General features: G+C 40.8%; 1 pseudogene; it reads right to left on the minus strand.

Annotated features, from left to right (window-relative positions):
* Positions 1–218: 218 nt before the first annotated feature.
* Positions 219–421, minus strand: LOC148777061 (phosphatidylinositol N-acetylglucosaminyltransferase subunit Y-like; annotated as a pseudogene).
* Positions 422–13658: the final 13237 nt, after the last annotated feature.

Below are 13658 nucleotides of genomic sequence, written 5' to 3' on the forward strand. Positions count from 1 at the left end.
AAATGACAACCTTTCAAAAAACATGAGCAAAACCAAAGTACAATGAAGAAGCCTCTGCAGCTGAATCCTCCCATAGTCCTTATTAAGCCTTTGACAGAAGCTAGGCAAAGCATCTTTCCTGCAAATTAAGTGGGTTTCCAGTATTTCCATGTAGTTGAGCTTTCAGAGATAGACATTCAAACATATCATTAGGATATACCATCTTGGCTCTGATTGCATTAATTATGCCTGAAAAGTTTAATACCCATCCAAGTCCAAAGGTGGAAGAACACATAAACAGGTATGGTAATCAGCAAGAGCAGACTGTGAAAGCACAGTGCTAGTGCAGCCCTGTGGGAACTTTTCTTTCACAGAGGCCAAGGAAAACAGTCCAGCCAAAGATTACCAATGGAATAAAAACAGTCAACATAGGAAGAGACAGAAATATTCTTCTCCACTTATTACCTGCCACTCTGACTTTTTAAAATGTAGATAGTATTTAGAATATTTAGTTGTGTGTTGTTGTTTTTAAATATGATCTAATGCTCCATTTCTTCTTTCTTCTTATTTTGATGTGTCATCCTAGCTGCCTGTGGTATCATGTTAGGAATCCCATCAGTAATTGAATAGGCTATTCCTAACTCGGAGAAGGCAATGGCAAGCCACTCCAGTACTCTTGCCTAGAAAATCCCATAGACAGAGGAGCCTGATAGGCTGCAGTCCATGGGGTCGCTACGAGTCAGACCTGACTGAGCGACTTCACTTTCAATTTTCACTTTCACACATTGGAGAAGGAAATGGCAACCCACTCCATTGTTCTTGCCTGGAGAATCCCAGGGACGGGGGAGTCTGGTGGGCTGCTGTCTATGGGGTCACACAGAGTTGGACACGACTGAAGTGACTTAGCAGCAGCAGCAGCATTCCTAACTCTTCATTCTTAATATCTTCTGCTTCTGTTAGGTCCATACCATTTCTTTCCTTTATCGAGCCCATCCTTGTATGAAATGTTCCCTTGATATCTTTAATTTTCTTGAAAAGATCTCTTGTTTTTCCTATTCTGTTGTTTTCCTCTATTTCTTTGCATTGATCGCTGAGGAAGGTTTTCTTATCTCTCCTTGCTGTTCTTTGGAACTCTGCATTCAGATGCTTATATCTTTCCTTTTCTCCTTTGCTTTTCGCTTCTCTTCTTTTCACAACTATTTGTAAGGCATACAGCCATTTTGCTTTTTTGCATTTCTTTTCCATGTGGATGGTCTTGGTCCCTGTCTCCTGTACAATGTCACGAACCTCCATCCAGAGTTCATCAGGCACGCTATCAATCAGATCTAGTCCCTTAAATCTATTTCTCACTTCCACTGTATAATCATAAGGGATTTGGTTTAGGTCATATCTGAATGGTCTAGTGGTTTTCCCTACTTTCTTCAGTTTAAGTCTGAATTTGGCAATAAGGAGTTCATGATCTGAGCCACAGTCAGCTCCTGGTCTTGTTTTTGCTGACTGTATAGAGCTTCTCCATCTTTGGCTGCAAAGAATATAATCAATCTGATTTCGGTGTTGACCATCTGGTGATGTCCATGTGTAGAGTCTTCTCTTGTGTTGTTGTTTTACCCGTGGTCATGTATGGATGTGAGAGTTGGACTGTGAAGAAAGCTGATCGCTGAAGAATTGATGCTTTTGAACTGTGGTGCTGGAGAAGACTCTTGAGAGTCCCTTGGACTGCAAGGAGATCCAACCAGTCCATTCTAAAGGAGATCAATCCTGGGTGTTCATTGGAAAGACTGATGCTGAAGCTGAAACTGCAATACTTTGGCCACCTTATGCGACGAGCTGACTCACTGGAAAAGACTCTGATGCTAGGAGGGATTAGGGGTGGGAGGAGACGGGGACGGCAGAGAATGAGATGGCTGGATGGCATCACCGACTCGATGGACATGAGTTTGAGTGAATTCCGGGAGTTGGTGATGGACAGGGAGGCCTGGCGTGCTGTGATTCATGGGGTCGCAAAGAGTCAGATACAACTGAGTGACTGAACTGAACTGAACTCTTCATTCAGAGAAGGCAATGGCAACCCACTCCAGTGTTCTTGCCTGGAGAATCCCAGGGACAGGGGAGCCTGGTGGGCTTCCGTCTATGGGGTCACACAGAGTCGGACACGACTGAAGTGACTTAACAGCAGCAGCAGCAACTCTTCATTAATCAGTTCATTTGTCAGAGCTTCACATCTGAGTGGCTTCTTGGAACTAGGAACTCAAGTAGCACTGGATCAAAGGTGTGGGGTGGTTTCTTCTTCCTCTCCCTTTTGTCTTGCAGATTGCGATGACCCTGATGCATACAGACACCTGGGCTGGGGGGCAGGGAGTTGGTGACCATGGACAGCAGTAGGGTTGTCCCTCACAGCACAGAGGCAAGCTGATGGCACACTCCATTCAGTATGGTCTGGTAGCCCACAACAGGACCTCTGTGCGCCCTCAGCTACCTTGTGAATGGCTTACTCTTATTTGCTGATTTCTGGCTCAGAGATTTCTTTCCTTCTTTCTGCTCAGGGACAGTTGGAGCCTACATTGACCGGAGGACCCAAACTTACTCATGCATCAAATTGTCATGGAGGTGCCTATAGACCGTGAACTAACCCTCCAACATGGCAGACTGGAGAAAGAGCTTAGGTAGGTGCCTGGTGTCAGTTTAGAGTTAGGTTTAGGATTCATGCCACAGAAGGGACGAGAGGCACAGGTCATTGTTGAAAGTAGGGTGACATACTTTAGAACTAAGGTTTCTTAAAGAACATGTGAGGTGCTGCCAAGAGGCAGTGGCACCACTGTCATCTCAGATTATTTGTATTCTAGCTTTTGGCTTCTCAAAAATATTATCTCCATGCCAGCTTTCACTGTTCAAGTAAATGGGTAGTTGGAATTGGACAGAAGATATTTTATATTAAGAATCCAGGCATCTCCATGGAGACCCAAGTCACCAAAATAGGTCAGAGGCAGACTAATTTTTTTTTTTTTTTAAGACATTGGGAAGTTAGGGGAAGAGGAGAGAGACAGCTGTGATGCCCCGAAAAGAAGTAGCCTCTTTTTCATATAAAAATGAGATTCCCTGAAAGCTTTTAAACATTGAAAGTACCTCTAGTGACCTGGCTCCCTGTTAGTGGTGACACACATTATTTGAAGAAATGCCAGAGGAAAAGAGGAGAAAATTACATCTGACCCATCAAATATAGGTAGCCATTGAAAGGAAAGCACTAACACAAAAGTCTCTTGAGTCTACACAGTTCCTTCTGGTTGCACCAATATTTTACTTTTCATCTAAGCTTTGCTCAAGTCCTGGTTGCACTGAAAATAGCTGAATTCCAGGCCTGCTGGCAATGATCTGGGCTTCATTCTTCAAGTGTGAACTCAGTTTCAAAATGAATCTCTCCCAGTGAAAAGAAACAGGCAAAGAAACAGTGGAAATTTGTACAGTTCAGTTTGTGTACAGATTAAGGAGAATAGACTCAGTGCATCTGGAATAACAAGAGAGATTTTTTCCTCTAGGCAGTGTAAAAAGGATAAAATTCATGACAACAATAAAGGCAAGCTAATTAACTGTAACAAAGCACCATTGTTACTATGGTTCTAGTCCCTTATATGAACAAAACTAATTGGGAGGATTGTAGAGATATCAAAATATCAGAATCAGGGATTTTAAAGCCCTGGTGATTGTTACCTGCCACAATGTGAGCAAGCATTTTTATTTTCCTGCCTGCCAGGCTTTGTGTTTCCACCCTCATTCCCTGATTTTTCAAGCTTTCAGCTCCTTCTGCCCATGATTCTCTCCACTCTTACGTTTCACCTTTTACACATTGGATTAATGTTGTATTGGGAATCAAGAGAGGGAAGTCAGAATGGAGGAGAGATTGAAAGGTGTGTTAGAAGATGCATCAGAAAGAAAATGGGCCTGATGTCAATGAAGGGCCTAGGAAACGAACTTCAAAGGTGTGTGACCTATGCAGTCTCCAGAGTCCTGTATTTAGAATGGATTCACCCTTGGTTTATGCTCTGCTGTCACCATCTTGAAATCCGTAATAATTTTGAACAAGGAACCTCACATTTTCATTTTTCATCGGGCCCCACATGTTATATAGCTGGTTCTGAGGCCTGGTTGGAAGGATGTCCCAAGGAGATGTCCAGAGGAATGGCAGGGAGATAGCAAATAGAAAGTTTTCCCAGATCATGGTGAACTGGGTTGACATGGGAGGTCCAAGTCATGAACTTAACAGGACTGAATTTCCACAAGCAGAAAAGTGAAGGTAGGAAGCAAGAAAATCAGGAAAGCGTATGTGGTCTGACTGGTCCAGCCTAGGAAGCTACTATACTTTGCTTTCTTCTTCATCAGACATAATGACACCCTCATTTCCATTCATAAAATTAAATTCATTTAGGTTAAGGTTTTGCCTGGCCTTTAAAAAATTTTCACAATGCAGTTAGTCATAGCAGTCATTTATGTTTATTCAATCAGACAAGAAAATCGAAGGCAACTCTGCAAGGATCTAAGAAAAGAATGCTTCAAGAAGAAGAATCCACATATGGAAAGGCCCTCAGAAGAGAACTAATTTGTGTGTTTGAGGGGTGGACAGAAAGCCAGTTTGGTTGAAAGCTAGTGGATAATGAAGAGAATAAAGAAATGTGAGATCAAAAAGTCAGTAGAGGTCAGATAACCTTGTAGTCCAGTGGATGAATTTAGAGTCTATTAAAAAATAATGGAGACCATTATAGAATTTTATTGTAGGGGAGGGGAATGATCCAGTTTACATTTTAGAAGCCTTATTTGTAGACGATGGACTGTAGTGGCTATACTGGCAAGAATGGAGACAGGAAGATGACTTAGAGCTGTGGAAGCAACCCAGGGGAGAGATAGGTAGCTGCAACAAGAGAGGTGGCATGGAGATGACATAAGAGGTGGGATTTGGGATAGGTTCTGGGGAAGGACTGATAGGACTTACTAATGAATGGATGTAGAGTGTTAGGAACAAAAAGGATATCTGAGTGACTCCTACATCATTGATTTGTGTAACTGGTGATGTTGTGGCCCCATTACTGAACATGGAATGGCTGCAAAGAAGAGAGTTTTTCTGTATTGAAGGTGGGAGTGGGAAGCACAAATTCTAATTTGGTCCCTTTCCATTTGAGAAGCCATTTGGCATCTAAGTGGAGATGTTAGATAGGCAGTTAGATTTATGAGTGTGGTCATGAGAGAAGAGATGTAGGAGAATTATGAATGTCAGAGTGGTTTTTCAAGTCAAGATGGGATGAGAATTACATTGAGGATAGAATGTAAAAAAAGATGATGAGAGAGCCAAGGACAGAGGCATGGACACTCCAAGACTGGCAGTCTAATGTGATAGTAGGGGATCAAAAACATGAGAGAGGCTGTCACAGAGCCAGAAATTAAAACATTTTTTAAAGTGGGGAACAATCGACTTTGTAAATATCCAAGGAGAATTCAAGATAGAACAAAAAATTAACCATTGATTTTGGCAAGATGAAAATGATAGTGACCTTGAAAAGGACCATTATGCCCAATCAGAGTGGATAGCAAAGGATGAAATAAAGATGGACAGCAAATATGTACAATTCTTTTGTGACTTGAGAGAGATTAAATGGGTTAAGAGGGATTGGAAGGGGAGGAGAGAGAAAAGAAATAGAGCAGTAGTAGAAGGACATGGGGCCAAGGAAGGGTTCATTTTAAAAATCTTTTTAAAAATATTATTTTAAACCATATTTATACAGAGATGTAACTCATTTAGTAGAGAGGAAAAAACTGACAATGTAGATACACTAGTATGATTGAAATTCTCTTAATCAACCTCTACTTCAGACTGGATTAGCAGTCTTTGTCCATTTTTTGGGGGGTGGGTAAAGCGGTGATCCCCATGACTGGTATTTCACACTCTGAGGCCCCTGAATAACTGCGTTTTCCAGTTTGATCAATTGTTTACAGAGATGCAGTTGTAATTCATCTTCAAAACTGCTAAGCCTAATTCATAGACTGAATGTTGCCCTCCACCTCAGTCCATTATGTTGGAGTCCTAACCTCCAATGGATTGTAATTGGAGATAGCACCTTTAAGGATGTTCTGAAAAGTTAAATGAGGTCCTAAGAGTGGGGCACTAATCTAGTAGGTACTGTGCTCAGTCATGTCTGACTCTTTGCAACTCCATGGACTGTAGCCTGCCAGGCTCCTGTGTCCATGGGATTCTCCAGGCAAAAATATTTTGGTAGCCATTCCTGAACCCAAGTCTCTTGTGTCTCATGCACTGGCAAGCAGATCCTTTACCACTGTGCCACCTGGGAAGCCAATAGGACTGGTATCATTTTAAGAAGAGGAAAAGAGGTACCAGGAACATGCACACTGAGGGAAAATACCTTATGTGACAACAGCCAGAAGGTGCCCATCTGCAAGCTAAAGGCCATCGTCTCAACCTGTCCTGTGACCTCCAAGGAAACCAAACCTATATCTTAATCTTGGATTTCTAGCCTTCAGCACTGTAAGAAATAAATTTCTGTTTTTCAAGCCACTCAGTCTGGGTGTTTTGGTATGGCAGCCCTAGTCGACCAGTACGGCCTATTGTATTCATTAATATAGAAATTAAATACTACATGAAATGAAGAAACCATTGAAAAACTTGCTTGAAACATTAGCTGAATGCTCTGAAAAGACTTTTTAGTAAGTTACTAAAAACATTGATCTATTGTTATGAGCAACACAACTATTAACTCCTGACAATCGAGGATGTTGGCCTTAGATCATTTTTAAGCATCTTTCCATTCTCCCTGAACTGAAAAGAAACAAAACTAAAATTTATAGAGGACACAATATGCAAAAGGTGAACCAGAACTGCAAGTTTTGTCCTGCAAAAGACTGGCAAATGAACGAATGGTATACGTTAGTTGTAATTATTTTAATGATACCCAGATTTAGTTAGCATTTTGATTTATGGATCAAGTGTGGGCCCCAGCTGTGTCACATTGGAAGACACTTGCCTCACAGTACTTGAGAAGTTGAGATAAGATGGGATCCAATGCACAAGAAGTATTTTCTTTGTTAAGAACAGGGATACTGCTTTCATTTTCACAAGCAGGGATTTAGAACATATGCTGTGGGAAAGTTGGCAGAATTGATAGTGGGAAGATGAGATTGTTCTGATCTCACTGCAACTTTTTCCTTTGAAGTCTGAGGCAAAGTTATCAGCAGAGAGTAGAGAGAAGGCTGTGATGGAGATTTGAGAAAAAAGAAAAGTGTGAAATAACCATTTTGAAGAGTGGGAAAGTTAATTATAAGATCGCTATACAATATTGAATGCCCATGTAAGATTTGTAGTCATAAATTTTAAGTGAGTCCAGTTAGTATATTTGCCTAATTTTTTCCAGTAAAATTTATCTGCATAGGAGACTATGTACAGTAAAAGTATATTTGAGTGTAATCCAATCCTGGGTGTTCATTGGAAGGACGGATGCTAAAGCTGAAACTCCAATACTTTGGCCACCTCATACGATGAGTTGACTCACTGGAAAAGAGTCTGATGCTGGGAGGGATTGGGGGTGGGAGGAGACAGTGACGACAGAGAATGAGATGGCTGGATGGCATCACTGACTCTGTGGACATGAGTTTGAGTGAACTCTGGGAATTGGTGATGGACAGGGAGGCCTGGCGTGCTGTGATTCATGGGGTCGCGGAGAGTCAGACACGACTGAGCGACTGAACCGAACTGAACTGATGGTGGTTATTTGCCAGGCAAGTGTAACAGAAAGAGACTGGGGCAAAGAAAATAAGGTGTTTTAAAAGCAGTTATTTGAGTGGTGCATTATGGGATTTGGGCAGGATAATAAGAGAAAGTTAGGACATGAAGCAAAGACAATTTATAAAAATGATAGTAATGTGATAGAGAACTCAGTGCGGTTAAAGAACTGTTGGAGGGGAAATATTAGCAAGAAATTACTGTAAGTGTGAACAGCAAGTTCAAAGTATGAACTGGAGATTTTAAAAATGGCACAGTTTCTGTTGATAAAAATATGTCTAGGAAGTGACCACATGAATGGCTGTCTGAGGTTAAGTGGTTAAACAGTCATTTGAGCTAAAGGACTGAGAAGCCAAAATGGCAGATGGGCCATCATGTGGAGGCTGGGGTCTACAGTCATGATGACAGAAGTGGTCCCAGAGGAGAGGTGAGTCAGGGCCCATTACTGATGCATGAGAAGGAGTCATGAGAAGTTCCGAGATAACAGAAATGTTAGGGTCATCAAGTCTTAGTGTGAATGATTTTTCAATACTGAGAGGAAGTTTCAATTTAATCATTGGAAAAGGAACTGGGCAATGTAAGAGTGTTACTTAGAATTGAAGGCCAACCCAGAATGCAGGAGGGAGGGGAAGGAGTCATTGAGGATGAATTTGTTTACATGCAGACCAGCAGACTGGCACTGTTTAGTCTGATGTGTGTATGTGTGTACATGTGTGTACATGTGCATGCGTGCACATGAAGACACTGGGGATGGCAGAACCGATCTCCAGATGAAACCAAATATTTCACTGGGTAGTAAGAGTCCACTCTTAAATCTCATTCCCAGAATGTCTACCTCAAAGCAATGGTGTAGACATCCTCTGAGATATTGACCCTAAGCATAGATGTAATGGCCATCCCTAGCTCCTGAAAGCTGGGCACTGGAGGGTTTCAGAGCCTGAGTTCAGTTTGTGGTCTTCATCTACAAGGCCTTTCTTTGCCTTCAGCATCTTCTCATGTTGCCAGGTGACATCTGTGTCAGCCCACATTCATAAAATGAGAAGATAACTTGGTGCTCGGAAAGCAAATATGATCACTAAATGGGAGCCAGAAAATTAGAGCCCACGGTAAAAATACCTTTTAGGGAAGCAAAGGGTTGTGACCTCTGTGTTACATTTTGTGTGAAATGCTACCCAGGGCAAAGGACAACAATTCAGAGAGAAGTCTGTAATTATAAACATACAAAGGAAAATTTATGGAGAAGCTTTCTGGACTTTAGGCAAGTTAGTCAATAATTCATTTGGAGAAACTGCCTAAGGTTCAATGTGGAACAGTTTGGGTTATACAGTTTGTATTTTTGCCAGGCTTGGCTCTTTTTACCATTTTTGTTTGAGCTGCTAGATATCACCTTGTCAGTGAAGGTGACAGTGATTGGCAGAAGTGAAGCTCCAGACCAGCTTTTCTCAGGAAAATGCCTCATAAGATTGTTATGTCTGCCGCTTTCTGGAATGGGCGTTTGGGATGAACTTCTCCAGTAAATGAACAACTAATCACTACAGTCAGTTTATCAAGGGTGCTCAAATTAGGTGACATGTAGACAAAACAACTGGTTAATGTCATGTTTTGCTGCACACTTGTGGCAAAAAGCAGGCTCAGGGCAAGTTCAGCTTTAGAAGGATTGCAAATATATCAACATAAGAGTTCCCAGTGTTGACTTTCCATGTATCAGATGAGTGGTTGAGCTAGAAATTCTTTATAACCCTACCCTGCCCCCCCTACAGTTCTAGAATTTCAATTCACTGCATCTATTGGCTCAAAATAGCACATCTTTGCAAATAGAAGAGTTGGGGGTAGACATAGTCTAGTGAGTGTGACTTTCAACTGATAATGAGGAAAGCATTTGTATTGCCTTAGTGAAGTATGATTGGGGTCTTTGAGGAAGACAGACTCAATCTCATAAGGTTATTGTGTTAATCAAGTAAGATATGATATGCAGAAACTGAAGCTTAGAGAGAGTATTGACTTCTTTTGATAACTAACTAGAGCAGAACTCAAATCTAGGTGGCTTGTTGGGGGCAAAGCAGACGCCATCCTAACTAATTTAAACATAAAAACAGTTTATTTATTTAAGACTGTTAGGTAACTCTTAGGCACAGAGACTACACTGAAGGGGAAAAAAGTCTCAATAGAGCCTCTTGATGAAAGTGAGAGAGGAGAGTGAAACAACTGGCTTAAAACTCAGCATTCAAAAAATGAAGATCATGGCATCCAGTCCCATCACTTCATGGCAAATAGATGGGGAAATAATGGAAACAATGACAGACTTTATTTTCTTGGGCTCCAAAATCACTGCAGATGGTGACTGCAGCCATGAAATTGAAAGATGCTTGCTCTTTGGAAGAAAAGTTATGACCAACCTAGACAGCATATTAAAAAGTAGAGGCATTACTTTGCTAACAAAAGTCCATCTAGTCAAAGCTATGGTTTTTCCAGTAGTCATATATGTATGTGAGAGTTGGGCCATAAAGAAAGCTGAGCACCAAAGAATTGATGCTTTTGAACTATAGTGTTGGAGAAGACTCTCAAGAGTCCCTTGGACAGCACAGAGATCAAACCCGTCAACCCTAAAGAAAATCAGTCCTGAATATTCACTGGAAGGACTGATGCTGAACCTGAGGCTCAAATACTTTGGCCACCTGGTGTGAAGAACTGACTCATTGAAAAAGACCCTGATGTTGGGAAATATTGAAGGCAGGAGGAGAAGAGGATAACAGAGGATGAGTTGGTTGGATGACATCATCAATTGGATGGACATAATTTTATTAGTATGAAGTTGTGGTTAATGAAATTAACATGAAAAAAATCTTTAGATAGATGTTCAAGAAATCTTTATTATTATTATCCATTATTTTATATTATGCTAATTCATTCTTGACTCATCTTTGAAATTTTTCGTTGCCCCCAATCATTTCTTATTCTAATGCGTTTGTTCCAATTGCTCTATCTTACGTCTTGAGATTCCTCAATTCTTAGGTATCTCTCTGTTCTTTCTTCCTTCTGCTTACTTACCACCTTCTTTCAGCTCTTGATCTTTTAGTATTTTCTCCTATATCCTCAGAAAGCATGTCCAAGTTATGGATTTAATTTTCTGTACTGACAGGCCTTCTTTACTACCTCTGAGGTGGATTTAGACGGTCTTAATACTGCAAGGAGATCCAACCAGTCCATTCTAAAGGAGATCAATCCTGGGTGTTCATTGGAAAGACTGATGCTAAAGCTGAAACTCCAATACTTTGGCCACCTCATGCGACAAGTTGCCTCACTGGAAAAGAGTCTGATGCTGGGAGGGATTGGGGGCGGGAGAAGGGGACGACAGAGGATGAGATGGCTGGATGGCATCACCAACTCGATGGACATGAGTTTGAGTGAACTCCGGGAGTTGGTGATGGACAGGGAGGCCTGGCGTGCTGTGATTCATGGGGTCACAAAGAGTCAGACACAACTGAGCGACTGAACTGAACTGAACTGAACTGAATTAGAAGTTTCTAGTCTCCTTGCAATTCGTAATAATATTATCCAGCTCCCTTTTTTTCTTGGCTCACTCTCATTACACTATACTCTGTTTGCATCTCATCTTATTCTCATAATAACTTTCTTCTCCTGTTTCATTTCAATCATATCTTGTAGCAGCACACTAATGACATAACATGATATTGTAAAAATTTTTTTCTGAGTTCTGTACAGATCATTTTTAGAAGTCTGTTCTTCCAAAGCTTCAGAATGATTTTTTTTCTTTCTTTCCATTATTTTGCAGTGTGTTTTCATAAGACCCTTGGGTGTGTTTAGGGTCCTTTTTATTCATCTTCAAACAAGGGGAGATCTTTTGGAAGCTGGCATTTGTCCATAGACTGATTGTATGGATCTCCCCTGACCCTATCATCCCCCCTTTGGGTGTGGATCAAATTCTTTTCTAAATTCTTATTTGGTTGTTTCTAACTTGTAGCTCAGTTCCCAGTGTCAAATAGTGATGCATCTAATGTGGCTCAGTCATATGGGGCTAAGATTTTCCCCCACATACACTGTCTGGTTCTTTGATACTTCGAACTAATCTAGTATTTGTAAAACCATAATCCTAGCATGCAGTTTTCTTAGAGTTTTTCTATCTTTATAGGAATCATATTTTGGGATGCAGTGTAAAAAGAAAAAGTCCAAACCACTCGCTTCTAGTGAGTTATTTTATATAAGTTGTTCCCAGATGGGTATAGAAAAGTGGGAGCAAAGAGGATCTTCAAAAGTTGTAGCCATGCATTCAAGTCTGATCAGTTTTCCATTAGGTAGAGTTTCCAGAGATTCTTTGGACCAGGAAGCTGGCAGTAGTAGAAGGATAGTTCTTTCTGCCATCTTTCTGTACTTGAAAAGGCTGTTTCAAGAGGTAAAATACAGATATAGTTCTTCTTCCTGATTGAGTTTCCTAAGCCATTTGCATTGACCTTAGGTATAGTGCAAAGTCATTCCAGATTCTAGTCATGGGCTGCTTTCCAATATTAATCTTCAGTGTGCCTAGTTTTCATTTTTTTCTCTCTTCTTAAGTACCAGAATGGAGAGTCAGGATTAGTTGCATCAGGGACCACTGGCTATATCCTTTTTACAAGTGAAAGTTGTACCTGCTTATCTTTAAAATGTTCAGTGTAAATACTTTTTCTAAGTGACAACTCACCTTGATGTAGCAGTATCCTCTCGCTGTTAGTTTTACCTCTTTGCTGGCACATAATCACAGTTTGCTCTATCTCCTATTTATCTTTGTATGTGTTCCATCTTTTCTCCCCCCAAGTAGTGAATTTCTGGAGTGCAACAACCTTGCCTGGGTCATTAGTATATCTGTTGCCCTGCCTTGAAGAGAGTAGGGCTCTGGAAATCTCTGGGTGAACAATAACAAGCGTGCATAGAGACTCTTCATGGATGTCCTTTTGGCAATAGAAGATTGGGCATCGACTCTCATTAGGGTCCCTCCTAAAGGGGTTTAAAAGCAATTTGAGCTAACACAATTGCAAAAATAAGTACTATGCTCCTACTACATGTAAGGTATTTGGGATTCCAAGATGATTAAGCCTTGCCTGCTGCCTTCTTCAATATGGACAGAAAAGAGCCCAGGCATGAGTAGCTCTACTAAAGGGCAGACCATGGCCCTGGTTTATTAGAGGTTCAAGTCAAGCATTGAACTCCAATGAGTTGAATTATTTCCACTTGCTCACCCAACAAACATATACTGAAGACCAACTCCAAGGCAATGTAATAAGCATGAAACATTCTCTTAATTCTGAGTAGCAGACTCTGTCAGAAGGACCCGAAGGATTATACTTGATCTGCCTGAATAATGGAGAGGAGCACACATATTCCCTTGTAGTTCCCCATTGTTCAGAAGCCTTTGCCCTGGATCCTCAACTCACAGCAAGACAGACAACGATAGCTCTGGAATCAGGTGTCAGCCTAAACAAACCTATTGTATGATCTCTTCTTGCTTTCCACTCAGTTGAGAAAATACCTTTTTTTCTTCAGCAATAATATTGTTCATTACAGGAGAAATGAAGGTGCCACCCAAGGCATCTATGTTTATGTGTTACTGGAAATAGCCTGTGCTTTCTTGAGCAGTTCTTAGTTGTAAGTAAGTTTCAGTGCTGGAAACAGCTTTGCCTGTTTTTCTGATGCTACAATTTCCTGCATTTATCATTTAGCTGATTTTTCATATTTTCTTCTTTCTAATTAAAAGATGACAGATTTTTTAAGAGGCCTAATTCTAGCTAGTGATGTAAAGGCAAGGTGTGAAAGATATTATCAGGAAAATATGGCATATGAATAATATAGTATTTTTTAATCACCCTGCATATTTGTAAAGGAAACATGTAGTGATACCTTGTCCATTTTA

The sequence above is a fragment of the Moschus berezovskii genome, chromosome 8, assembly GCF_049115385.1.
Source record: "Moschus berezovskii isolate FMDL1 chromosome 8, NW_MosBer_1.0, whole genome shotgun sequence".
NCBI classification, from domain to species: Eukaryota; Metazoa; Chordata; class Mammalia; order Artiodactyla; family Moschidae; genus Moschus; species Moschus berezovskii.